The sequence below is a fragment of the Bombina bombina genome, chromosome 6, assembly GCF_027579735.1.
Source record: "Bombina bombina isolate aBomBom1 chromosome 6, aBomBom1.pri, whole genome shotgun sequence".
Lineage (NCBI taxonomy): Eukaryota > Metazoa > Chordata > Amphibia > Anura > Bombinatoridae > Bombina > Bombina bombina.
In genome coordinates this window covers 681,506,132-681,519,765 of record NC_069504.1, presented here as the reverse complement: position 1 = coordinate 681,519,765, position 13,634 = coordinate 681,506,132, and positions in this window count along the sequence as shown.

The window sequence follows — 13,634 nt, the reverse complement described above, 5'->3', positions numbered from 1 at the left end:
TTTCACGTTTTTCCAAGAGTTTCTGTCTGTCACCACCTCTCTTGGGATAAGGTATTCGGTCAATTGCTAACCATCTGAAGAATGAAACATCCTTTTGATGTTGAGAGACAAAATGTTGTACTATCGGTGTAGAGGATTTGCCCACATTAATAGTGGAAAGATGTTCCCTGATTCAGGATCTGATGTCCCGAGTCGTGAGCCCAACATATTGAATATTGCACAAAACACAAGTTATCAAGTACATAGCATAATTAGATGTGCAATTAAGACAATAGTTGATGTCAAAAGTTTGGTGTGTGACTGTAGATGTGAATGTTTCTGAGATGGTGATATAGTCACAAGCCTTACATCTGTTACTCCCACATCTAAACATAACCTTAGAAGTTAACCAAGAACTAGTTTAAGCTTGAGGATTGCTCAAAACTGTGGGTGACAAATAATTGCCCAGTGTTTTATTTCGACGGTAGGAACATCTAACTCCTTCTGATGCACAATTGATGAGCTTATCATCTGCCACAAGTAGTTCAAAATGCTTTTTCACAATGTTGCAAACAGATTGGTAGTCAGAACTGAAATCAATCACAAACGTGACCTGATTCAGATTGTGGTGAGTGTTTCTCCTGTCTTTGTTAGTAAGGAGAGCTTTACGGTCAATGCTTTGGACCTCACACACTTCCCTTCTGACTACTTTTTTAGGGTATCCCCTTTTGTCCAAACGATCTAATAGATCATTCTTGTGTTCTGTGAATGCTTCATTGGTAGAGCAATTTCTTTTAGCCCTGATCAGCTGTCCCTTTGCTATTGAGTATGTGACATTTGTAGGATAGCAACTTCTAGTATGTAATACCAAGTTGCCCGATATGGGCTTTCTAGAAATACTGGTCTCAATGTGGCCTTCTCTAGTACCCCTGAGAGTGATATCAAGAAAATTGATAGTTGTCTCATGTATATCAGATGTAAATTTCAAAATTAAATTATTCTGATTGATGTAAGCAAGGAATTTCACCATGCCATCTTTGTCACCATTCCAAATAAGGAGCAGGTCATCTATAAAGCGACCAAAATAAACAATGTTGGACCTGAAGGGGTTCAAATCTCCATAGATGTGGGACAGCTCCCACCAACCCATATACAGGTTGGCATAGGAGGGGGCAAATTTAGCCCCCATAGCTGTCCCACATCTCTATTGATTTTCAGAAATATGTGATTGAGGTAACATGCTTTTTGCTATGCCACAATTATTTCGAATTTAAGGGTTTTTTTTATCTCCAGGGATGTGGGACAGCTATGGGGGCTAAATTTGCCCCCTCCTATGCCAACGTGTATATGGGTTGGTGGGAGCTGTCCCACATCTATGGAGATTTGAACCCCTTCAGGTCAAACATTGTTTATTTTGGTCGCTTTATAGATAACCTGCTCCTTATTTGGAATGGTGACAAAGATGGCATGGTGAAATTCCTTCCTTACATCAATCGGAATAATTTCAATTTGAAATTTACGTCTGATATACATGCGACAACTATCAATTTTCTTGATATAACTCTTAGGGGTACTAGAGAAGGCCACATTGAGACCAGTATTTATAGAAAGCCCATATCGGCCAACTCAGTATTACATGCTAAAAACGTCACATACTCAATAGCAAATGGACAGCTGATCAGGGCTAAAAGAAATTGCTCTACCAATGAAGCATTCACAGAACACAAGAATGATCTATTAGATCGTTTGGACAAAAGGGGATACCCTAAAAAAGTAGTCAGAAGGGAAGTGTGTGAGGTCCAAAGCATTGACCGTAAAGCTCTCCTTACTAACAAAGACAGGAGAAACACTCACCACAATCTGAATCAGGTCACGTTTGTGACTGATTTCAGTTCTGACTACCAATCTGTTTGCAACATTGTGAAAAAGCATTTTGAACTACTTGTGGCAGATGATAAGCTCATCAGTTGTGCATCAGAAGGAGTTAGATGTTCCTACCGTCAAAATAAAACACTGGGCAATTATTTGTCACCCACAGTTTTGAGCAATCCTCGAGCTTCAACTAGTTCTTGGTTAACTTCTAAGGGTATGTTTAGATGTGGGAGTAACAGATGTAAGGCTTGTGACTATATCACCATCTCAGACACATTCACATCTACAGTCACACACCAAACTTTTGACATCAACTATTGCCTTAATTGCACATCTAATTATGTTATCTACTTGATAACTTGTGTTTTGTGCAATATTCAATATGTTGGGCTCACGACTCAGGACATCAGATCCCGAATCAGGGAACATCTTTCCACTATTAATGTGGGCAAATCCTCTACACCGATAGTACAACATTTTGTCTCTCAACATGAAAAGGAAATTTCGCAATTGACCGAATACCTTATCCCAAGAGAGGTGGTGACAGACAGAAGCTCTTGGAAAAACGTGAAATGTTTTGGATATTTAAATTATCCAGAAGAAAATGGAACAGAGGATTTGGACTGCGCTAGCAGATGTTATAGGTAGAGCCAACATAAAAAAATGGGCTTTCTGATTCCTGAAAAAACAGGAGCCTGAACAATCAAATATCTGTGGCGCTAAGAAGAAAGCTTAGACACCTATACACAATATAGCCTATATTAATAAGTTATATAAGGAGTTAATATAGTAAAAATGATAATATAGTAAAAATGATATTTAATTTGTTAAAAGACACAATAAAATAGATACGATTAAAAACTATACATAAAAAAGTTGCTGCAGTGCAGAATAAGTACATCCATTAGTTCATAAATTTGCATAAATATACAGGCAAAAATTCATTCATATAAAAATAAAATAAAAATATAAATACAACCGTTAATGTGTATCGTACAAATACACAATGCCAGAGAATGTGAGGGAGCTTCAGAAGAAGTGTAGCAAAAAGGAAAAAACCGCGCTCCTCAAACACTTTCTCTAGCTACCTTCCTATATTCACAAAAAACAGGCTTCCAAGATGATTTAAACAGGAGTGATTTCCTAGGGAAAGACAAGAGAGAAACAACATGTCACCAGCGGAAAATTGTTCAACAACAAAGGTGTCCAATTTTACTTACACCGGGGGGTGTGTATTCTTGCTCCTCAGTAGTTCCTGAACAGCGTCCCACACTCAGTGATTACTTGTCGCATCCGGGATAACCGCAATCGGCGGTTTCGGCAATTCCGTTCAGACTGGTTGGATCGACCAAACAGCTGTGATCCACGCTCCAGCTACGGATCGTCAGAGGGGTAACTTCTAGGCTCCAAGTTGTTTCTCTCTTGTCTTTCCCTAGGAAATCACTCCTGTTTAAATCATCTTGGAAGCCTGTTTTTTGTGAATATAGGAAGGTAGCTAGAGCAAGTGTTTGAGGAGCGATGATTATTCCTTTTTGCTACACTTCTTCTGAAGCTCCCTCACATTCTCTGGCATTGTGCATTTGTACGATACACATTAACGGTTGTATTTATATTTGTATTGTATTTTTATATGTATGAATTTTTGCCTGTATATTTATGCAAATTTATGAACTAATGGATGTACTTATTCTGCACTGCAGCAACTTTTTTATGTATAGTTTTTAATCGTATCTATTTTATTATTGTGTCTTTTAACAAATTAAATATCATTTTTACTATATTATCATTTTTACTTTATTAACTTCTTATATAACTTATTAATATAGGCTATATTGTGTATAGGTTCTAAGCTTTCTTCTTAGCGCCACAGATATTTGATTGTTCAGGCTCCTGTTTTTTCAGGAATCAGAACTATCTAAATATTTCTTATTTAAATTATCCACCAAAGTCCCATTGGGCTTAAATGCAGAGTATGATTTGATCTATTACTGGGAGTAATGTGTTCCCCTTAACATAGCTCTACCACCAGACTACCGATTATTATCTCCATCACTAGTATTCTCAGTCACATATATATATATGCATATTTATATTATATGAAGTTCTGTACCTTGCTATGAGAGTATCCCATGATAGCAGCTATCTTAGTTGCATAGATATAGATTTTATGCCACATACAGTGTTCTGTGTCTTTATAAAACACATATATTAACTATGCATTCTGAAAATCCTAGTTTGTGGCAGACTGATAACATTTCAAAGCAACTTAGAATGTTGCCATTAAAAAGTAAATTTATGCTTACCTGATAAATTAATTTCTTTTACGATATGATGAGTCCACAGACTTCATCCTTACTTGTGGGATATTAACCTCCTGCTAACAGAAGTGGCAAAGAGCACCACAGCAGAGCTGTATATATAGCTCCTCCCTTCCCCTCCACCCTCAGTCATTCGGCCGAAGGTATAGGAAGAGAAAAGGAAAGGCTAAAAGGTGCAGAGGTGACTGAAGTTACAAAAAATAAATCTGTCTTAAAAGAACAGGATGGACCGTGGACTCGTCATATCGTAAAAGAAATTAATTTATCAGGTAAGCATAAATTTACTTTTCTTTTACAAAGATATGACGAGTCCACGGACTTCATCCTTACTTGTGGGATACCAATACCAAAGCAAAAAAACTCAGATGAACGGGAGGGACAAGACAGGAACCTAAACAGAAGGCACCACTGCTTGAAGAACCTTTCTCCCAAAAATAGCCTCAGAAGAAGCAAAAGTATCAAATTTGGAAAATTTGGAAAAAGTGTGAAGGGACGACCAAGTCGCAGCCTTACAAATCTGTTCAACAGATGCATCGTTTTTAAAGGCCCATATGGAAGCCACAGCCCTAGTAGAATGAGCCGTAATTCTTTCAGGAGGCTGCTGTCCAGCAGTCTCATATGCCAGGCGGATGATACTTCTCAGCCAAAAAGAAAGAGATGTAGCCGTTGCTTTCCAGAATAAACAATGAATAATGAAGATGATTGACGGAAATCCATAGTTGTCTGTAAGTAAAACTTTAAGGCACGGACCACATCCAAATTATGCAACATACGCTCCTTCTTAGGAGAAGGGTTAGGGCATAAGGAAGGAACAACAATTTCCTGATTAATATTCTTATTTGAAACAACCTTAGGAAGGAATCCAGGTTTAGTACGTAACACCACCTTATCAGAATGAAAAATGAGATAAGGAGAATCACACTGTAGCGCTGAAAGCTCAGAAACTTTTCGAGCAGAAGAAATAGCAACTAAAAACAGAACTTTCCAAGATAACAATTTGATATGCATGGGTTCAAACGGAACCCCTTGAAGAACTCGAAGAACTAAATCCAAACTCCAGGGAGGAGTAATGGGTCTAAATACAGGCTTAATTCTAGATAGAGCCTGACAAAAAGACTGAACATCTGGCACATCTGCCAAACGTTTGTGAAACAGAATTGACAAAGCAGAAATTTGTCCCTTTAAGGAACTTGCTGATAACCCTTTCTCCAATCCTTCTTGGAGAAAAGACAGAATCCTAGGAATCCTAACTTTACTCCATGAGAAACCCTTGGATTCACAAAAATAAAGATATTTACGCCATATCGTATGATAGATTTTTCTAGTGACAGGCTTTCTAGCCGGTATCAAAGTATTGATGACCGAATCAGAGAATCCTCGCTTTGATAACATCAAGCGTTCAATCTCCACACAGTCAGCTGCATAGAAATTAGATTTGGATGTTGGAAAGGACCTTGAATGAGAAGATCCTGTCTCAAAGGAAGTTTCCACGGTGGCAGAGAGGTCCACTAGATCCGCATACCAAGTCCTGCGTGGCCACGTAGGCGCTATCAGGATCACAGAAGCTCTCTCCTGTTTGATTCGAGCAATCACGCGTGGGAGGAGAGGAAATGGTGGAAACACATAAGCTAGGCTGAACAACCAAGGCACTGCCAAGGCATCTATCAGTTTGGCCTGAGGATCCCTTGACCTGGATCCGTATCTTGGAAGCTTGGCATTCTTTCGAGATGCCATCAGATCCAATTCCGGTCTGCCCCATCAGAGAATCAATGAGGCAAATACCTCTGGGTGAAGTTCCCACTCCCCCGGATCAAAAGTCCGTCGACTTAGAAAATCTGCTTCCTAGTTCTCTACTCCTGGGATGTAGATCGCTGACAGATGACAAGAATGGGCCTCCGCCCAACGGATTATCTTGGATACTTCTCTCATCGCTAAGGAACTCCTTGTTCCCACTTGATGATCGATATAAGCCACAGTCGTGATGTTGTCCGACTGGAATCTGATGAATTTGGCCGAAACCAACTGAGGCCACGCCTGAAGCGCATTGAATATCGCTCTCAGTTCCAGAATATTGATTGGAAGTAGAGACTCCACCTGAGTCCAAACACCCTGAGCCTTCAGGGAGTTCCAGACTGCACCCCAGCCCAGAAGGCTGGCATCCATTGTCACTATTAACCACGAGGGTCTGTGGAAACAAGTCCCCTGGGACAGATGATCCAGCGACAACCACCAAAGAAGAGTCTCTGGTCTCTTGATCCAGATTTATCTGAGGAGATAAATCCACATAATCCCCATTCCAATGCACAGCTGCAGCGGTCTGAGATGAAAGCGAGCAAATGGAATGATGTCCATTGCTGCTACCATTAATCCAATTACCTCCATACACTGAGCCACAGATGGCCGAGGAATGGACTGAAGTGCTCGGCAAGTATTTAGAATCTTTGATTTTCTGACCTCTGTCAGAAATATTTTCATGGCTACCGAGTCTATCAGAGTTCCCAAGAAAGGAACCCTTGTCTGTGGAACAAGTGAACTCTTCTCTATGTACACCTTCCAACCGTGAGTTCTCAGGAAAGACAACACTGTGTCCGTGTGAGATTTTGTCAATTGATATGTTGACAGCTGAATCAAAATATCATCCAGATAAGGCACCACTGCTATGCCTCACGGTCTGAGAACCGCCAAAAGAGACTCTAGAACCTTTGTGAAGATTCTGGGTGCTGTGGCCAACCCAAAGGGAAGAGCCACAAACTGATAATGCTTGTCAAGGAAGGCAAACCTTAGAAACTGATGAGGATCCTTGTGGATAGGAATATGAAGGTAAGCATCCTTCAAGTCCACAGTATTCATATATTGACCCTCCTGGATCATTGGTAAAATTGTTCGTATAGTCTCCATCTTGAACGATGGGACTCTGAGAAATTTATTTAGACACTTGAGGTCTAAGATGGGTCTGAAAATGCCCTCTTTTTTGGGAACCACAAATAGATTTGAGTAAAACCCCTCTCCTTGTTCTGATTTTGGAACTGGACAAATTACTCCCATGGTAACAAGGTCTTTTACACAGCGTAAGAACGCCTCTCTTTTTTTCTGGTCTGCAGATAATCTTGAAAGATGAAACCTCCCTCTGGGGAGAAAATCCTTGAAATCCAATTGATAACCGTGGGTCACTATTTCTAGTGCCCAGGGGTCCTGAACATCTCTTGCCCAAGCCTGGGCAAAGAAAGAGAGTCTGCCCCCTACTAGATCCGGTCCTGGATCGGAGGCCACCCCTTTATGCTGTCTTTGTAGCAGCAGCAGGCTTCTTGGATTGTTTACCTTTATTCCAATTTTGGTTGGGTCTCCAGACAGACTTAGATTGGGTAAAATTCCCTTCCTGCTTTGTGGAGGAAGAGGAAACAGAAGGTCCTCCTTAAAATTCCGAAAGGAACGAAAATTATTCTGTTTACCCCTCATCTTAACAGACTTATCCTGAGGTAGAACATGGCCTTTACCTCCTGTAATGTCAGAAATGATTTCCTTCAATTCTGGCCCAAAAAGGGTCTTACCTTTAAAAGGGAATAGCTAAAAGCTTAGTTTTTGATGACACATCAGCAGACCAGGATTTGAGCCACAACGCTCTACGCGCTAGAATAGCAAATCCTGCATTCTTTGCCGCTAATTTAGCAATTTGAAAAGCGGCATCAGTAATAAAAGAATTAGCTAATTTGAGAGCCTTAATTCTATCCAAAATTTCATCTAACGGAGTCTCAACCTTCAGGGACTCTTCCAGAGCTTCAAACCAAAAAGCTGCTGCAGTAGTTACTGGAACAATGCAAGCAGTAGGTTGTAAAAGAAAACCCTGATTAATAAACAACTTCTTTAGGAGACCCTCTAATTTTTTATCCATAGGGTCTTTGAAAGCACAACTGTCCTCAATGGGTATAGTTGTACGCTTAGCCAGGGTAGATATAGCTCCCTCCACCTTAGGGACCGTTTGCCACAAGTCCCGAATGGTGTCTGATATGGGAAACATATTCTTAAAAGTAGGAGGGGGAGAAAACGGTATACCTGGTATATCCCATTCCTTCTTTATAATTTCCAAAATTCCTTTAGGAACCGGAAAAACATCAGTGTAAGTAGGCACTTCTAGATATTTGTCCATCTTACACAATTTTTCTGGTGGTATCATAATAGGATCACAATCATCCAGAGTCGCTAAAACCTCCCTAAGCAACAGACAGAGGTGTTCAAGCTTAAATTTAAAGGACATAACGTCCGAATCTGTCTGAGGTAACACATTCCCTGAGTGAAATTCTTCCCTCAGACAGCAATTCCCTGACCCTCAACTCAGAACACTGTGAGGGTACATCGGAAATAGCTAATAAAGTATCAGAGGATTCAGTATTTACAATTAATACCTGACCTACTACGTTTACCCTGCAACACTGGTAATTTAGATAATACCTCTGTAAGGGTAGTTGACATAACTGCAGCCATCTCCTGCAGAGTAAAGGAATTAGACGCACTAGAGGTACTTGGCGTCGCTTGTGTGGGCTTTAAAGGTTGTGACACTTGGGGAGAATTGGATGGCATATCCTGATTCTCTTCAGATTGAGAATCATCCTTAGGCACACTATCTTGACCTAAAATATGGTCTTTACAATGTAAGGCCCTTTCAGTACAAGAGGTACAGAATGTAAGTGGGGGTTCCACAATAGCTTCTAAACACATAGAACAATGAGATTCCTCAATGTCAGACATGTTGAACAGACTAATAATAGCCACAGAAGTTGTTTAAACACTTTATTTATAGCTTTAAATAAATCTTTGAAAAACGTGTACTGCGCCTTTAAGAAAAAAAAGTGAACAATTTTTCCCAAACTGCTTAAATAACATTAATTTTTTACCAAAATTAAGTAAAACTTATTGGTATATCCAAAAATTATTGCACCCTATGAGTAAGGTGATAAATAAGGCTCTAAAGTGAAAAATATATCAGTTTACACAAAAATACCCTCTGCACCTCGCCACAGCAGTGCTGTGGCGCCTACCTGCCCCCAGGGTACTTTGGAATGAATAGCCAACACTCCAGGCCAGAGACTACTGTCCAGGAGCAACCGGAGTTACTGCTTGCTGCTTCTCTGTCAGAAGGAAGTGCGCATCTGAGCGCGCAAAAACAAGCCCCGCCCCTTATGGCCGATGTCAGAGTAGGCCCAAACACAACCGCATGGGAAGCGTTTTTTTTACACACAGCTAAGTGGAACATAAAAACACACCCCAAACACATCCCAGCAAATCATGCTGGATATATAATAAAAATTAGCTCAATCGTTTAACTGCTTATCGATTTAATGTCTTTTATGCCTCTCCCAGAGTGTCATATCATGCCCTTATTTCAGAAAAATAAAAACAAGGGACTCCAGTAACACCCCTCTATGTAACAGGTCTACTGCTTACCCCATTCCCATATAGGGAAATAAATGCCAGCCAGTTCTGATATATCAAGTCTCTTCAGAAATAAAAAGGCTGCACATACCTTAATGCTGCTTGTAGCATGAAAACCGGTCTCCACACTGAAGATGTCTCATCTGTTACCTTCAGAAATCTTGTAGGGACCAGCGTGGATCTTAGTTTCAACTGCTAAGATCATCAACCTCAGGGCAGAAATCTTCTTCCATAACCCCCTGAGGAAAATAGTACACACCAGTACCATTTAAAATAAAAAACTTCTTGATTGAAGAAAATAAAACTAACACCTCACTTTACCTCTTCCTAGTATAACACAGGCAAAGAGAATGACTGAGGGTGGAGGGGAAGGGAGGGGCTATATATACAGCTCTGCTGTGGTGCTCTTTGCCACTTCCTGCTAGCAGGAGGTTAATATCCCACAAGTAAGGATGAAGTCCGTGGACTCGTCATATCTTTGTAAAAGAAATAATACCTATTTTTGTAACCCTTTTATATCCATCTCTAAGCCTCATGGAATTACCTCCATTCCTGTATTTCACACTTATGGAATGGTATATTGTGATGTTGCTTTTTAAACTCATCTATGATGTTCCAATAGCATTAGTTGGATATAGGAGCTAACGTTCTTAGCCATTGTAAATTATTTGCATGCACCATCACACATTTGATATGGTTTTTGATATGGTTTGTGATTCTCATGTTCTGTGTTTGCCATTATCTGCACCCATATTGCATTGTGCACTTTTTACACTTGTAAATTGTTTACACCTGATTTTTCATGTTTGTTATATACTCTCAAATAGTTAATATTATTATTGCCTCTGTCCATCATCAGCAGGAGAGGGGTGAATTTAACTATTTAATTGTGCATTGCTATTTGTCCAAGTAGTTACACTAGCACAGTATTTGTGTTAATTGTAGACCACAGGTACATTTTGATACATCACCAAAAGGTGTGTTTTACTTTTATCCAATGAGTGCTGAGTACACTCTTTTTAAAGCAGCATGAGTGAGAACAGTAGTGAGTACGGCATTCAGCCGAATCGCGTATACTGTCTATTTCTGTACCTGTTTTGCTCCTCCATGGATCTTTTAACATTTTTCCAATAAATGTTATGTTTTATATATATGGACATAGCTGCTTCATTTTTATTTTTTTATTTCATTGGTTGAAAAAAGTGTTCTATACACACATATACCACAATTAAATGAGCCTGATAAGCTCTGTAAGTGATCTGAAAGTGACAAGCAAAGACAGGGCCGTCACATGGCTAAGTACAGTAGGATCAAGGTTAATAGATGGTAAAAAAATCAGTGAAATGCACAAAGACTGTACGGTGCAAATCAGGCAGACTGGAATCTCACAGTCATCCAGCAGACTGGTCTCTCGCAGCACAGCAACAGCGTGATCCACGATCAGCCAACAAAAATTGAATGTGGGATAATGAGGAGCATATAGCAAGTTTTAAAATAAAACATTTATTAAAAACAAATGTAAAATACACGCAAAGCGTTTCTTAGCATGAACGGCTGTTTCATCAGACTTATGTGAAAAAGAATACAGACTTGCTATATATAGATACAAAATATTCTCATCTGTAATTGCAAAACCTATGTGGAGCGTTAGTTCTATGCGTAATGCAATTGTGACCCTCCCCTTAATGGTAATTGGCCAACAAACGTCAAAAAAATAAACCTCCAAAAAATAAAAAATTGTAGCACAAAGTCTCTTTGAATAACCAATTAAATATATTACAACCTAATGTAACTGGTCGTATGTATAAATACAATTAGGAAGTGTGTGTTCTAATGAGTGGTATATGTAAATAAAAGTAGCAATGATATGATTAATACAATGATAGTATACATATGTGAAGTGTAAGTGGTGAGCGTGATCAAAGTGTGGCCCTCCTCTCAATAATGATTGGTCATAGATGACAAGCATGATGAGATAATGAAAAGCAATATCTTCTAGAAATTTAAATAAGATTGTAATAAAATGTGACTAGTCGTGGACTCGTGTGAATAAATACAATATAAAGAGACCTAAGAGGTAATATGTATAAATGCAAGTAGTGATGATGGTAATATACATTGTAAATATGAATGGAAGACTTGTGAGTAAACATCTCCCATATTAAGAAAATTAACAATCATACGCAACACAATAGAAAAAAAGACTTGCCACAAAAAGATGACGTACTAAATAACAGCAAAATAAAACAAAAAAAACAACACAGGATCTACTAAGTGTCAACCATTCTAATTATAATAATATATATAACGAGAACTAACATATCATCACTACTTTTCTTTACACATACCACTCCTTAGATCACCCACTTCCTAATTGTATTTATACATACGACCAGTTACATTAGGTTGTAATACATTTCACTGGTAATTCAAATAGACTGTGTGCTACAATTTTTTGTTTTTTTGACATTCAATTTTCTTACGTGTGTTATTTGTTGGCCAATTACCATTGAGGGGAGTGCAGCAATTAGAGCACAGGATAAAAATTTAAAGCTACATGATATATGGAGTATTCAGCACCCCTGAGAGTCTCGGTCGCATAGATCCTTTTCAAGGATTGACTTTTTTTTAGTTTCTGACTCTTTTCTTAAAGATGGTACTAAGGCAGAGATAAAGGATATTGTATTATCGGACCATGCCATAATCCTACTGGAGATTGAAGCCCGACCTGTTCTGACAGATACAGTAAATAACTTCTATTTCCCAAAGCATTTATTAAATAATGTATCATTCCAAAATTGATTACAAAATAAGTGGCAAAAATTTAGCGTAAATAATTATGGATATGCAGATAAATCAGAGGTGTTCTGGGAGATCCCGTAAAGGCGTATCTTAGAGGTGAGATAAAAGCTTATATGATTACGGCTAAAAAGAAACTTAGGGCACGTGAACTACAATTGGCAAACACCGTTACTAAGGCCTACAGAAAATATATAAATACTCCACTTAATAAATATTGGGATTAATACAAGATAGCTAGACAAGATAGAGATCTTTTTCTTAACTCAAAAATGACAAACGAGGAGGTCAGAATGAATGCATTATATGCTGGCCGATATGGTAAGTCTGCTAAATATTTAGCAAGACTAGATAGGAGTAGGAAAAAGAATAATACAATTGAGCATATCGTTATGGGAGGTCAGACTTACACAGAACTTACCGACATTAAAAATATCTTTCTCAATTACTATCAAAAGATATATGCTGCCAAACCGATAGATGCACAGAGCACTTTGACTTTTTGGAATAAGATTGTTTGCCCTGTAGTTACATTAGAGCAGGCCGAATTAATTAATGCACCTATATCGCCGGATGAAGTTTTGAACGCTATTGAGGAAACTAAACTTGGCAAGGCTCCTGGTCCGGACCAACTCCCGGTCGAGTTTTATAGATTACTTAAGTCAGAGATTGTTCTTGCATTGTTGTCTATTCAACGACTATTTTATTACAAATAAACAATTTTGTGATTCTTCTCAGCATCAATCATCACTCTTATCCTTAAAAAAAGACAAATATCCGTCAGATCCTGGGTCATATAGACCTATTTCCCTACTAAACACAGATTATAAATTACTTACTTCTATTATTGCTAATCGATTAAAAAAATCGTTGCAAGAAGTTATACATCCGGATCAATCTGGGGTTATGACTAGTAGATCCTCTACAAAGAATATACGTAAGACATACATGATACTTGAACATTTTTGGAATAAGTTACATTGAGATACAGTAGCATTTAAACAAGACCACTATGGTTATGGTTGATGCTGAAAAGGCTTTTGACTCTATAATTTGGGAACATCTATACAATGCCCTGGCTAATTTTGTTTTCTCTGGGAATCTGATAAATTTTATCAAAACTATATATAATTTTCCGATCTCTGCTATCTTGGTTAATAGTAGTCAAACATTTTTTTTAAGTTAGAAAAAGGGACACGGCAGGGATGCCCTCTTTCCCCTCTTCTTTTTAATGTGGCC